This window comes from Diorhabda carinulata, chromosome 1 (genome assembly GCF_026250575.1).
Source record: "Diorhabda carinulata isolate Delta chromosome 1, icDioCari1.1, whole genome shotgun sequence".
NCBI lineage: Eukaryota > Metazoa > Arthropoda > Insecta > Coleoptera > Chrysomelidae > Diorhabda > Diorhabda carinulata.
The window spans coordinates 21,854,796-21,869,800 of record NC_079460.1 but is presented as its reverse complement, the minus strand read 5'-3'; positions in this window follow the sequence as shown (position 1 = coordinate 21,869,800).

Sequence of the window (15,005 nt, the reverse complement as noted above, 5' to 3'; positions counted from 1 at the left end):
TTTTAACTTCGATAATACAGTATTGGACTATTATGAAGTAATATTTAGAAAAATATATGAACTGTTGACATTAAAAACTGAAAGTTGGTTAAATATGAGATGTGATGAAAATATTATTCATTATAATATATTTAGATTATTCAAAATATATATTTCTTTGTAAACAAACAACACATGAGTGTTTTGGGGAACCATAACAGGACAGATCAATCAAAATAAGATTATTTAAGATATATCTGTGTCTGTTGTTGCTTAGTGTTTGATTTTAAGTGAGAATATAGACATATAAAGACTCTTGTTGAAGGTGAAGAATGCTTTATAAGCTCTCTTTGATTATGAACTAGTACCCAAATTTTGAATCCTATCAAATTACTGGATCTTTTGTATTAAATATGATAAAGTAAGAATCCGAAAAATGGCTGGTTTTTGTGAAGAAGTTTCGTAGGTATTTCAGTTTTAATAAAGCTATCTAGGTGTGAAATAGTTCCCTTGTTATAAAGTGAAATCGTGCTAATTGAAAAGCTCGAGAATCAATTAAAACCCCAACTTTAATCTTCGAAATAAAAGTTGAATAGTATTATTCCTGGAGTTGCCTATATAAATCAAACCTATCAAATTAACTGCTGTAGTTGATTCCAGAGTCATCCATCTCGAAAATAAAAATGTTTTTATGGTTTTCTGGAAACGGTATAAGCGAATTCCCATGGCTAATTAAGGAATTCCTGGACACAGGATTTACACTTGGCAGGGGTTACAAGAAAACCCTTTTCAATTAAATCATAGGCGGGTTTATTACTTTTCAGAAATTTATAATTGATAAAATAATGTATGTGAGAGCTGATCGAAAACGAACTTCGTTGAAGTTCCATACTACAGGGTAGTATGCTAGCCGCATATAACGTTTTGTTGGTGTTTATTATATTCTCAAAAATTTAAAAATATAAGTAGCATGAATTATACATGTCGAGATTAATTGCTGGTTTTTGAGGAATTAAATCTCCTTGTGTAATTATTAAATGCTGGCATAATAGTTGGAGAAAATGATCGAAATCGTCCAAGTAGGAATTGTTGTTGTTAACGTTTCAATTCGTAGAAACATTCAAGAATGGTCACAAAGAAAAAAAAGAAAATAAAGATTAGCTACTTCTATACATTTTTGCCAATACCTGACGATACACATCTTTCAAATTTTTTATTTAGCTTTTCAATTGTTTCTCATCTATTCTTCTAACAGCGTGATTCCCAAAGTAGTCAGGTAGACCACAAGGGATCCACCGGAGACTCGACAGGGTTCTATGTTGGGCGTGATAAAAAATGGAGGTCTACAATTGTACAGTACAGAACTTGATTCTGTCTCCCAGAATAAAATATACATTCCATCTCGGTATCCAGTAAAAACAATGAAAGTAGGTACCCACTATCTAATAGACACAATAGAACTGACAATAGTCAAGCGGTTTCCGTGATATTTTATTTGGTTTCGATAGTGAAGAGCTTCACTTCTCTTATCAATATAGGGAGATAATATTTTAAGAAGTTCTGCGCCGAGACTTTAATACAACTTGTGGTGTATTTGCTTGCAATCTTTCATGAACTGGTTTGATTCTTCACAAGACATTATGTCGATGGAAATACCACCATGGATTTGATGAAACGGAAAATGTGATATTACAAGAGGAGCTACTCGAGCTTAGCACTAATAAGGAGCTGAAAGTGATGTTTAAAAGAGGTATCCAAAATTTTGGCTTCAGGTAGAAATACCCTATAAGTAACCTGGACTGTTTGGAATTGTGCAAAAGCTTCTGCTTGTGTTTTCCTCGTCCTATTTTGTCAAAAAACGTGAGCCAGCCAACTTTGCTTTTTTGATATCCACTCACAGCACAATCAATTGAAATTTAATTGAAAATTTGTTTATTTGATTCTATTGTCAAATAATTAACACCATCAAGCAATCAATTATAATTTTTTTAAACTGTTCGTCGTGAAAACTAAGCCACTACGTAAGTTTCCACCGATAGATCTAATCTTCACTTTTTATCGAGATTTGAAAATTGGTAGTAGAGTAGTTGTCGGGGGTCCATCGGATCCTGCAAAATTTTGAAAGTGATCTATGAATAAAAAAATTTGGGGAAGTTACATCCCAGTTCTGTCAGAAAACTGTATTTTTCGTATTCCCTTCATAAAGAAAAATTAAAAAAATTGATGAAGTTACAAAAAATCGTGGAATGACGGTGGTTGGATGACCTCATCATAGCGAACTAAACCAGATTGAACTGGTACAGACAGTTGGATAATAGTACTGAGAAAACGATCGAATAATATTAGTTGCGACAGTTTTTATATTAAAATTGTTCTTTATGAACGTAAGGTTGTTTAAAAATCAAAATTTAAACCCTTATACCAACATAACTAGTATATTCTAAAAGAATTGATTCGTCTATGAATTACAAATACTTCAACATTTTAATACTTCCTTATTTTTAAAAATAGACTGTAAACAATTATTTTTGTAGGGAATTCCTTCAAATTTCTAGTTTCGTTTCTTTCTTACTTAGTTATCGTTTATCGCTTTCTACCATCTCTATTCTTTTAACTTTAACTAAGTACCCAACTAGTTTTATGTGTCAGCCAACAAGTGAGCACCGACTATTTTTCTGGGAACGTACTTTTCCAGAGAAGACGTATTATGAATTACAAATGTACAAAAATAAAAAGTAGACTCCAAACAATGTTTCAGATTATTTTTGTAGGGAATTATATCTTTCCTAAATTCTTCAAAGTTCTAGTTTTGTTTCTTTCTTACTTAGTTATCGTTTTTTTTCTCCCATCTCTATTCTTTTAACTAAGTATCCAACTAGTTATATATGTCAGCTAACAACAACGCTTCAAACCCATTGTAAGATGGTCATATAATATAATAATTAGACAAAAACCGCGCGGGAGCTGGTTAGTTGCTTATTTTGTTTAAAGACTTAAAAGTTGGTTAAAGAATTACTTAGAAGACGTGAGCACCAGGGTTACCAGCTTCGAGCGATAGGAATCTGTGACACTAAATCATTAAATAAGCTTTTATAAACACAAAAAATTGAACCAAAAAGCTGGATGAAGTGCAATATTTTCTTTATTCTTCATCGGTCTTTACTTTTTCGATTGATATTTTTGGTGTATCTTTTATGAAGCCCTTATCTTGTTTGGAATTGGACAAAAAGTCAGTGCAACTCATCTCTAAATTTAAAATTTTGAGAAGTTGGATTCTTATTAAATACACCCTGCAGTGGTTTTTGGACTTTGTCCATTTGAATCTGAACCAATTTCTCCTGAACTGTCAAAGTTGAACATTTGGTAACCTCAGAAAAAAATGGTTTTATAGTCGTTGAAGTCTAAATACTTCTACTATACTATACTAAATATAGGCAAATGTTGTCATAAATAATTCGGAAATAGGAAGCTGAACTTGGAAAAACGTCTAAATCAGCTTGATTTTTGGTCATCTTCAGATTGGAGCAAAAAAATTGTTCTTCCTTAGCAATAATTTTTTCTTTCGAACATTTCATGGTTGGAAAAAGTTCAGTAGCGCTTGTTTCGGTATTCTGACGAATTCCATTTGGTTTTTCTATGGTAGCGCATATGTTAAGAAAAAAAGGGAGATATACAGTGGCTTAGAGTGCTCAAATGTTTTTGAGTGATTTTGGTCCAAATCTTCTAAGCCCAGCAGTTGTTTCAACGCGTTTGGGCAATCTTCCATAAAGGGAAAATACGAAATAAATGAAATCTTCTCAAAGGCTGGGTCAAATGACAACCACCTAGTTGGTACATGTTTGACAAGTCCCAAGCCGGGAAAATCCGTGTCTCGATGGCAGAAAAGGCAGGACACGGGACAAGCAAATGGAAATCGGGACTATCCCGAGAAATGCGGGACGGTTGGCAATCGTGATAAGCACTGTTTAAGATATTTTGTGAATTCGAAAGACGTATGGTTTCCGGAAATGATGTAGTTATTTTGTTTAAAGACTTAAAAGACGTAAAGACGACAGATCGCTTAAATTTCAGACTTAGATGTGTGAATTAACCATTATGTTACTTCACTACAATTTTATTTCCATTGGTATTTCTTTTGTTTTAAACTTCATATCGTTACTGTTTTTGTTGATATAAAATTTTCATTTAACTTACTGACTGTTTCATTCCGAATAATACCTAGATATTGGTTTTTCCTTAAATACACACCGAAAGTTCGTCACTGTTTCGTATGGTAGTTTTCTGTTTGTATACTGACAAGAAAAAACTTTTTAATAACGATTAAAGACAAGGTCGTAGTCGACTGGAAACGCAAATGAGTTCTAGAAACAGGGTGGTTTCCTAGTAAAGTACCCACAAATCTTATCACACTTCAGGTCGTTTAGTCAGCCAGGTGAAATAACGCCACCTTCTCAGAATTCTATTGATTACGTTCACGAATATAGGTTGAACAAGGGTATAGAACAAAACGTTATTAATCATAATATATAACGCCTGTTTCAGCTTAACCGGAGAAGTAAGTTGAATGTCCGGAATATATCGAGAAAAAATTATTTCATTTAAAAAGTATTAGTCACCGATTTATGGACTGGTAACACGTCGTGATAATAAACTTAGTGTATTTGCATGCGATGGTAATTTTCAGAATACGATGACTATATAAAATATTCAAGTACTCAAGTCTAGTGGTGATTTCAACCAAAAACATATGTCGAAATGTACACTGCGTAAATCACAGCTTCTACCTAATGTCACTGTCATTGTTAGTGTCAAGCCTCTGACCATCATTCCGAGACTTCAATCGAATATTGTTGGGGTGTAAAATGCGGAATAATGATGATCTATGCACGTTTAAAGCAACAATACGATTCTGATTAGACAAGTCAGGTTCGTCACGAACACTATCTACGTTTTCGATGGTTCTAGAAGACATTGGATAACCCGATTTTGATTTATCCAGTATTGATTCGGTCTCTTCAAACTTCTCGACCCATTTCCTAATCAGTCGAGCGCCTGGTGCATCATTTCGAAGCGATTTCTCAAGGCATTAAAAATTATTTTTTCACCCTTGTTTTCTAGGATCAAAAATGAGTCAATCAATCACCAAATAGCTTATACGTGTATAAATATTTGTTTCGTTCTGAATATACCTAAAATATTACAGTTAGATAAGTCGGATGGGTATTTAGTTCGCGAATGATAAATTGAAAGAAATGTCCTCCGATGAAGAAACACGACAGGCTGCTAATGCAGCAGCACACGGGTGCCAGGAAAAAGTAAGCGTCGCCACCTAAAAGCAATTTAATTATATAGGTGTGTGGTGCGAAGAAAAAAAAGGTGAAGAATACCAGTTTCGAAAGTGTTCGCCGAATTACTGTTTTTGTAAAATTTACACACGCATAACGCACGGTCCTCTCCCGAAAAACGCTCCATAGCAACTAAATTCCCAAGAGCTAGGCTACCGAATGACATACCTACCGCTCCCATCGAATAGATGCGTTCACGTAATAAACAAAAAAACAAATGTGAACTTTTTTGTACAAATTTGGGGCTAAGCGCAGGTCTGGTTAGAGGTTTTTCTCCTCTACATAGCTAGAGTGTAAAGGTCGTGATTCTATACCAAGATCAAGAGTTTGTTTCCAAATGTACCAATTTTCCAATAGTGGAAGCTCTTGATAGATCATTATCATTAAACCCTCATATTAAAAAAATCAAATTAATCCCTTGTTCTTCACACTCCTATGAATCCTAATTAATGGATGTCAAAGCACACAATCTTGATCTTTTCCCATAATATCCAAATATTCCTATCCAATAACCTACTCGAAAAACGGCCCGATTAACAGACAATATATACAGATGACTCAAAAAATGAAGGAAACAAAACCGGATTTGGTCTATATATGAAAAACAAAGACAAAGCATCATCTAGAGTATCGAATTATGCCATCATATGAACGGCTGAAACCCTAGCGTTTGCTGTGGCTATCAAGAGAAGTATTGAACATACAATACCTAAGATTTTAATCCTAACAAGACAACATCTATGGGAAGCCAAGCAAATGGGAATAGAAGTTGAATTGGCGTGAATACTAAGCCACACGGGGATTCACAGGTATGAGGAAGCAGATAAAATTGTGTAGCAAAGCCTCAATGAAGATAAGATTGATTTTGGAGAAACTAAACCCCTGTTTAAACTAAAAAGGAAAATCAAACAAAAACCGTGGTTTTGTCAGGTGAATTTGGATAGGGCCAGAGTCACAATGATGTTTAGAATGAGATTGTGTCATTGTTGCACTCATGAACATCTTTGTAGCATTGGAGTGGTAGGTGGTGGTTGGAGTCGGTGCATCTGCGGGGAAGTGGGGAGTTTGAAACACAAACTAATAGAATGCAGCAGCATTGGAAGTAACATTAGAAATAGATTTTATTTTGGTAGCAATTAGAATTAGTAGAATTAGCATCTGGATGATTACTGCGGCTGTAAACGCCGATAAAGAAACGGTTAGAAAAATTTTACACGAGGAATTACACATGACAAAAGTCTGCCAAAAAATGTGACTCGTGACCAAAAGCTTTTGCGTGAACGGGTCTGCTCAGATTTCCTTGAAAGATCTTCTTTGAAAGGGACCCCATTTGAGTCGAAGGAAGCGGTAAAGTAAAAAGCGGCAGAGCTGCTAAAGGCGCTCACCAAAGAAGACTTCCAGGACTGCTTTGATCAATGGAAAGGTGTGTGTTGAGGGGAGTGAAATATATTGAAGGGTAGCATTAGAATGTAGAATAATTGTTATAATAAAACCCTTTTTCGTAACCAGTCTCGTTATTTAATAGGCAGACCTCGCATTTGCTTTTTCAAGAAAACAAACTTGATAAAAACAAATTTGATAATTTCAGATGGCTGGAAGGAGTGATGACTATGAGTCAGATGCGATAATATTCGCAACTGGGTGGATAATCTAAGGATTGCGCCGATCATCACAAAGAATAAGAAGACCTAACCAAGACTTTAGCCTATTGATCTATCACGTATCAGTTACGTACCAAGAAGCTATTTAACTTACCCCTTCTGGTTACAAGTATGGTAGACACTTCGATCGAAGTGTTTGAGCACCTCAAAATGTGGTTGGAAAATTGTGAATTCACTCACAAATAAACAAAAAAACACAGAAGTAACGCGGAGAAAGGAATGTGAAAAGATCTAAACTAATATAACTTATTAGCATTTATTATGTCAAAGAAAACGTAACTATTACTTAATTTGTTAATTCGGCTGCGTATAATTTTATAAATTAGTCAATATCCGAAAATATCAAACAAAACAAACGCCAAGTTTTCCCGGAAAACGGAGGTATGTACGTACTCCTACATTAATTCGTCTAGGGCGTGTGAGTCAGATGGTGCATTACGTTTAACTTGGAAAACTATATACAAACTGAAAATTATTTATTTTTTTAATTTAATCGCTTTTTTGAACACTGTAAGCTGTTCGAATGTCGAATGTTACGGAATATGGTATCGTGATTGTTATTTAATCAAACCGATAATACTTACGGTTGTTTGAAAAGTTTCCGACATTTTTTTTCAATGCCATTTTTATTATTTAACTTGTGTATATATCGTGCTATACATACGCATTTTAGACCCATTGGGTGGTAATAATTTACTTCTATTCTTTCCTATTTCTTATCTTCGCTTTCCAGTCCGAACTCCTCTCTTCATTAAATCTCCTTTTGCCTCCGCAGCATTCCATCCCTTTTTGGGTCTGCCTTTTTTCGTATTCATGCCAGATTTACATCAGTCATTTTCTTTGTTTCTAGCTTTATTTCTAAGCCATTCCACTCTTCTTGATCTTATAATTTTGCTAATTTCTTTTTTATTATACGAGGATGGTTCCAAAAGTACTTGGCCTGACCTAGAGATGGCGGTAGCTACTTGAAAAGACGCCATGTTGTTTAATATTTATTTGGCAGCCATCAATAGTGAACGATTTCAGTGAATTTGTAAACATCACCCAACCAATATAGAAGTTGAACTAGATTATACTCTGGGTGAGACTGCTTCTTCGTTATCAATGGTAAAATATTGGGTACGAGAGTTTAAACGAAGACCAGCATCGTAGTGGTCGACCAAATGACGCGATGATTCCGGAAATGTTGAAAAAATCCTCAAAGCGGTACTGGATGATTGTCGACTGAAAGTACGCGAGCTAGCAGACATGGTAGGCATTTCAAAAAGTGCGGTACATCGCATATTAACTGAATATTTGAGCATGGAACAAAAACAACGTCGTGAAGATGTTTCCATCGAGTGGTTGGCAACGTGGGTCCATCAATCTATACTTGAAGTAAAAGAACAATCAAAGCATTGGACTGAAAAGGTAGAACCGGCTCCAAAGAAAGCAAAAACCGTTCCATATGCAGGCAAGGTCGTGGCGTCGGTTTTTTGGGATACGCTTGGGTTTATTTCGATTTACTATCTTGAAAAGACTAATTTGACTAAGAAGAGATGGTGGTTTCATCAAGCTATCGCACCAGCTCACACATCCGTTATTGCAATGGACAAAATTAATGAATTAAAGTATGAATTGCAACTTCATGCACTCTATTTGCCAGATTTAGCCCACTCGGATTATTTTTTATTCCCAGAAAAAATAACTCTGTGGTTGAAGATTTTCCAAGAATGAAGAGGTGATATCAGCAGTTAATGGCTATTTTGAGGAGCTTGACGATTCTTATTATAAAAAAGGTATCGAACTGTTTTACGTTGCTCTAATGGAAGGATGAGGACATGTCCAGTTCTTCCGAAAAAACCATGCAACCATGTGCTTCGTACGCGAACAAATTTTGTTGGACTTGGCTCGTTTTGAAGACTCAAAACTTAATTGGAAACCCTCGTATGTGTTAAAATTTTATTATTGACGTTTTTTATGGATATTTTTATTTGCGTTTTGTCCTGATGATTGTAATATATTTACCGAAACGTCAATTCTCAAATTGGTTAGAAAATTCCTATTTAAGACCTATAGCCTATGAAAAAAACGTTCATGAATTGTAATTTTAATTTAGTTAGGGGACACCCAGTTGTTAAACCAAATATTACGTCAATTTTATGAACTACTATAAATATGTCATTCTGCAAAAAATCAAGGCTCCAGGAATAAGCAGCTAATATTGATTTCGGTTTTAGTAACTTATTCACCCAGTATATCTGTATATTTATCTAAAGAGTTTTGCTAAATATGTTGATGTTAACCATATGATTAAAAATTCAAAAAGTTAAATTTCTTTTTTAACTACCAATTCGTAAAAATCCGACCTTTGCAATACTAGTCATAACGATTATTTCTGCAGACAGTTGACAGAAACTTTCATTTAATTCATATCAATATTTTTGCTGACGTATTAGTCACGTAATAGAAGACCTTCACTGTATCAACTTTATACAGAGCGTAATAAAAATGAAAGTTTACAGGTATTATTCATAGCACTTAAGTAGAACTGTATTTTTTTAATAAAAACAATCAGCTTTGTTGAGATATTTCGCAACAATACTAATACCTTCGTCCCCTTCTCTCCAAGAACTATTATGTCATAATCGATTCATGAAGTTTTTGGAATTAGGCACATTCGTTTTCTAGAGGAATCGATCGAAGTCCTAGTTATTCCCAGAATTACGGTACACCCACAGTCCATGGACTTAATTATTCACAATTTAAACGATTATCAACCTTTTGTAGCAACCAGTTTTTTATTCAAAAGTTTATTTAGATGATGATGAATTTCTTCGGTAAATTTCAATTTTTTTATTTCCAACAAAAAATCGACACTTATTCGACATTATCATCATCGATCTAAACGTTCTGAAGTTATAAGGGGGGGAGAGAGATTATATTGTTAGATTCCGTCATGTTTATGTTTTCGTATGTTAAAATTTCACAAAATTTTGACAGATATAAGAGCTTTAATACTCGTATGAATAAGACTGTTTACATTGACACATAATCAAAGAAACAAAGGAAAAGTAACAAAAAGTTATCATGATATTGATCCGTTCCATGAAATTATGTAAAGGCCCGTGCTGACGTAGTTAGTTAAAATATGTGGATTGCCTTTGAAAACACTAATTTCTAAAAAAAAAAACAGAATTTCCATCGTCCCCATATTGTCCTTAATATTATACGAGGATGGTCACCTGGCCTGATCTAGAGATGGCGGTGGTTGCTTGAAAAATACCACTGTTTTAGAAACTTCACAATCTATACAGCAACAGCATATGTTTCGAGTATGAAGACGCCACGTTGTTTAGTATTTGTTTGGCAGCCATCAATAATGAACGATTTCAGTGATTTGAAAACATCTCCCAACCAATATAAAAGCTAAACTAGATTTTATACTGGGTGACTGCTCCTTCGTTATTAACAGTAAAATATTGGGTAGGAGAGTTTAAGCGAAGACCAGTATCGTAGTGGTCGACCAAATGAGGTGAAGACTCCAGAAATGTTGAAGAAAATCTGGATGATCATCGACTGGAAGTCAGACATAGTAGAATAGAATGAATTCAGATTTGCAGTTTATAAACAGTTTTTTCTGATGAAGAAGCATTTCATTCAAACTGAACTGTTAACCAACAGAACTTCAGAGAGAGAGACAGAGAGAGAGATGTTTGTTACAATTTGTAGACAAAAACTTGTAGAAACTGAAAAACAAACATAAAAATAATAATACAGAGTACAAGGCATTTTCCAGTAAATATGTCCTCAAATTGTTGCGGAATGCGGGAAAAGATGATATCGATTTGATTTCAATTGGCAAGTGATTGTGCATTTTTTTGCATTGTAAAATATTGAGCCCTTAACTAATTCTGAACGTGGAGTAGGTCATGGTAAAGGTCGTGATCCGCCTTCCTAAGTGGATAGCCGTGCAACGACCTTTCTGAAATTGGAGGAACATACTTACGAATTAGGCAAACTGATTCAAAGTTATAGGAGCAGAGAAAATCCTCACTGGATGTGTGAGGCTCAGACTCAATATACTAAAAAAGTGATGTTTGTTACATTAGACCGATCTATTTACCACCAACAAGACGGATCTCCACCGCATTTTATATGTACAGTTAGAAATTACTTAAACGAGATAATTTCCAATAGATGGGTTGGAAGACGTGGAATGATCGAATGGCAGGCTAGATCCCCCCATTTGACTCCTCCCGATTACTTCTTATGGGGTTATTTAAAATCTAAAGTATATTTTTCAATAGAGCAGACAATATTACTGATTTGAAAGTTATATAATGGAAGAAATTAACTAAATAACTCCTGAGATCATACAAAATGTTGTACAAGAATTCCAAAATCGTTTCGGTTATTGTCAAGAAGTGAATTTTGGTCATTTTGAACATTTAATTTAATTGTAAAGTACATTGAAAAAGAAAACATTCTAAATATTATGCGACATTATTTTTTTCATTCTAGGTAAAGTTTTGTGATAGATTTTTTCAAAATTTTACAACTTCAAAATCAATTTTCTCAGTTATGACTGCACCATATTTAGAAAAACTTTATATTACTGAACAAAGGACTAAAATCCTTGGTAATTTTATACTTTCACGGTCCCCTCATTTTTTGGCTCTAGAAAATCGAAAAATCATCCGATTTCTATGAATTTTTTTAAAAATCTTCGTTTTTACGGCGGATTTATAAAAAAAAATATAGGAAGTATCTCACCTGGAGATTTCATATAGTTTTATGACTTAAAATGTGATCATCATTCACATATATAATCGTTCATAACTTTTTCACAAAGCATCAAACGCAGTTCATATATATTTTTTTATCTACACAAAAAAGCGAACATGTTTGTTTATTCATTTTTTATCTCACTTAAAAAATTCATATGGTTTTTTGAATTAATTGTTATCATAAATGCTCCAGAAAATCGCAAAAATTATCCGATTTCGATGATTTTTTTTAATAATTTTGATTTTTATGGTGAATTTATGTCAAAAAATATCTCACTTAAAGGTTTTATATGGTTTTATGACTTTAGATTCTCTTTAACAGTCAACCTTAGTAAGATACCATTTTTTAATGGTGAAAATTTTCAATTTTTCAAAGTTAACTTTCAATATTGTACACTTTAAGAATGTTTTTGTTCATAAAACTGCAATGTTAACTTAATAAAAAAGGTACAAACGATTATATTTGGAAAAAAGTTATCAACAATTATATATGAATGAGTGCATTTTCATGAACATTTAAAGCCCTGAAACCAATATAAGCTTTCATTTTTTTTATTCCTATAATTTTTTCCGTGAATCTGCCGTAAAAACGAAGATATCAGTTTATTTTTAGATTTTCTAGAGCCGCGAAAGTATAAAATTACCTAATTTTTTTTTCTTGAATATAATCCGTTTCTGAAATATTTCCGACGACCGTTTTTAGTTGCCCACCCGGTACATGACGTCAAAAATCTGACATACAAAAACTTTTTTGATTTTAAGAAATTCGGAACACAGTCTTTCAACATGAATCAAATTTAAAAATGACGAAATCATTTTCCAACAAGGTGCCAGACGCCCCCTTTTCTCATTTAAAATTTTCAAGGGGGTGCTTATAATTTAGAAGAGGTGGTGGAGGGGGATAATATTTTCATACTGTTAATTGTTAATTTAATAATAAAAATCGACCTGTTTCAAGTTTTAGTACATAATAACGCTAAAATCAAATTTATTTCATACATATAGACCGCATTGTATAATAATTTGTTATATAGTTGCCAAAAATTTCTTTGAAAATTCAGATGAGTATTACTCTGAAATTAAATGTCCATTACTTTAAACAAATTACAGAGTCACTGTTGAGAAAATGTAAACAAAACATTTATGACGCATCCTAATGGGTTAAACATTTACATGACTCAACTGCCTATTCGCTTATTTAGCTTGTTGAAATAAATTCTGCAAAATGCAAGTAACTTACTTGTTCATATTGAAATTTCTCGCAATTGCATTAAAAATGTAAATGATACAAATACTCGAAATCCTTTTAGATGTAAATTCAAGGAGAATAATAAAATTATCGACGGATCAAAAAAATAACGAAAAGTATTCAAATTATTCTTCGCAAATATTTACAAAAATATTTCCCAAAACGTAAAGACCTTTCATGGATAGGGAATTTTCAAGAAGTGCGGATGTATTATTTGACCATTTTCTTAATACAAGGGTTGTCTAGAAAGTTTCCAACCACAACGTGAAAATATCAGGACAATATTTTTGAGCATACGTCGAGACATAAGCCTTATTGTCATAAGAAAATTTTACAATTTTAAATTAGACAATATAAAATAACAACTTGGTTTAATAATGAAAAATACTACTAATATCATGGACAGATAGAATCACAACTGAAATAGAATCAGTGCCTACCATAAAAGCCCACCAACCAGAGTACTTCGGGTCATGTAATGAAGGCAAAAAGATACGAGTTTCAGGGATTGATTCTGACGACAAAGAATATCATGGCTACGAACATGGGCGTAGCCAGGATTTATACCAGGGGGGGGGGGCAAATCATGGTCATGGTCCATGGTTCGTTCAAAATAAAAACAAAACATTTATATTTTAATTATACTCAAATTAAAGTAATAACATTTTTCTTGAGTTTAAACTAAATTTATCCAAAACTTTCTTCACTATGCAGTCCTGATTTTCCTTCAAAAATTTTCGATGTACACTTATCAAACCCAATCCAGTGAGTCTATCATCACCCATTGTACTCCTGAGTTTTCACCCTTCGTAGGGTACTGAACGATCATTCCACAGTAGCATTAGTGGATGGGAAAGCACTTAATATTAGCAGTACGTGCCTTGTTGCAGGAAAAAAAACATTAGCTTCCTTTAATTCGTCTTCTGCTAAATTCTTTTTCTTCAACATACCGCAAATCTAATTCTGCAGAGACATCACCCAACTCATAAAATGCCATGAAAGATTCTGCTTTATTATTAAAATATTTTGAAGCCATTCTGAGCATCCTGGAAGGATGAAGATAAGTTAAAGCAAAAGCAGGTGTATTTCGTCAGAGAATCGGGCATTCGAAGACGACGAGGTTAAAGAATCAATATAGGGGATGATTATTAACCGCTTCCAGTATTCAAGTGCAGACTCAGATGATGGATTACTTCTGTGTACTTGCTTTTGAGTGACTCGTGGTACTCACAACTCAACCCCTACTTTCTGCGATATCAAGTGATTTTTTAAATAAATTATAAAAAACATTTCCGACATCTTGTCGATATTTTTTGTTTTGATCACAGCTAGGATATTATCAATATGTTTCTTCACCATAACCAAATCCATACTTTTTCCTTGTAAAACGTTTACAACGGGTTCCAAAATTGCAATTGCAAAATTCACGTTTGAACTGGTTTCTGCATCCAATAACTGTCGAACGCCGACTTGTTTGCGTTTGTGAATCCGGAATCGTTATGAGTAGAAACTCCCCCTTATCTTCAATTTTCATTTTATACAAATCTTCTCTTCGGCAACCTCCAGCTATTCCTAGTATTAATGTAACCTACGAATTATTTAATAAAGTAACAAAAATCTAATCAAATATATAAAACTTTCACCTTAAACATTGAAAATTTGTCATTTGGAGCACATTTACTTAAATCTACATCATCATTTATAATTATGGCTGCTTTTAGTTTAGAATAGTTGGATAATAGCTTAGAGGACTTTCTTCAAAATAAGCTTAAAGTACGCGTTCTGTGAAGTTGTGAATATTATTCTGGTTCCGCCATTTTATAAAAGTGATATATTCTCTTAGATAGTTTTCCTTGGATTTTTCAAATTCAATGTTGCGATATTTCATTATACTTTTCACTGGTCCCTTCAATTTCTTCTTTAGCCTAGAGAACTTGTAGATTCCTTGCAATGATGTTATTGGACACATGGACATATGGAGCATTTGTTATCATCTTCAGAA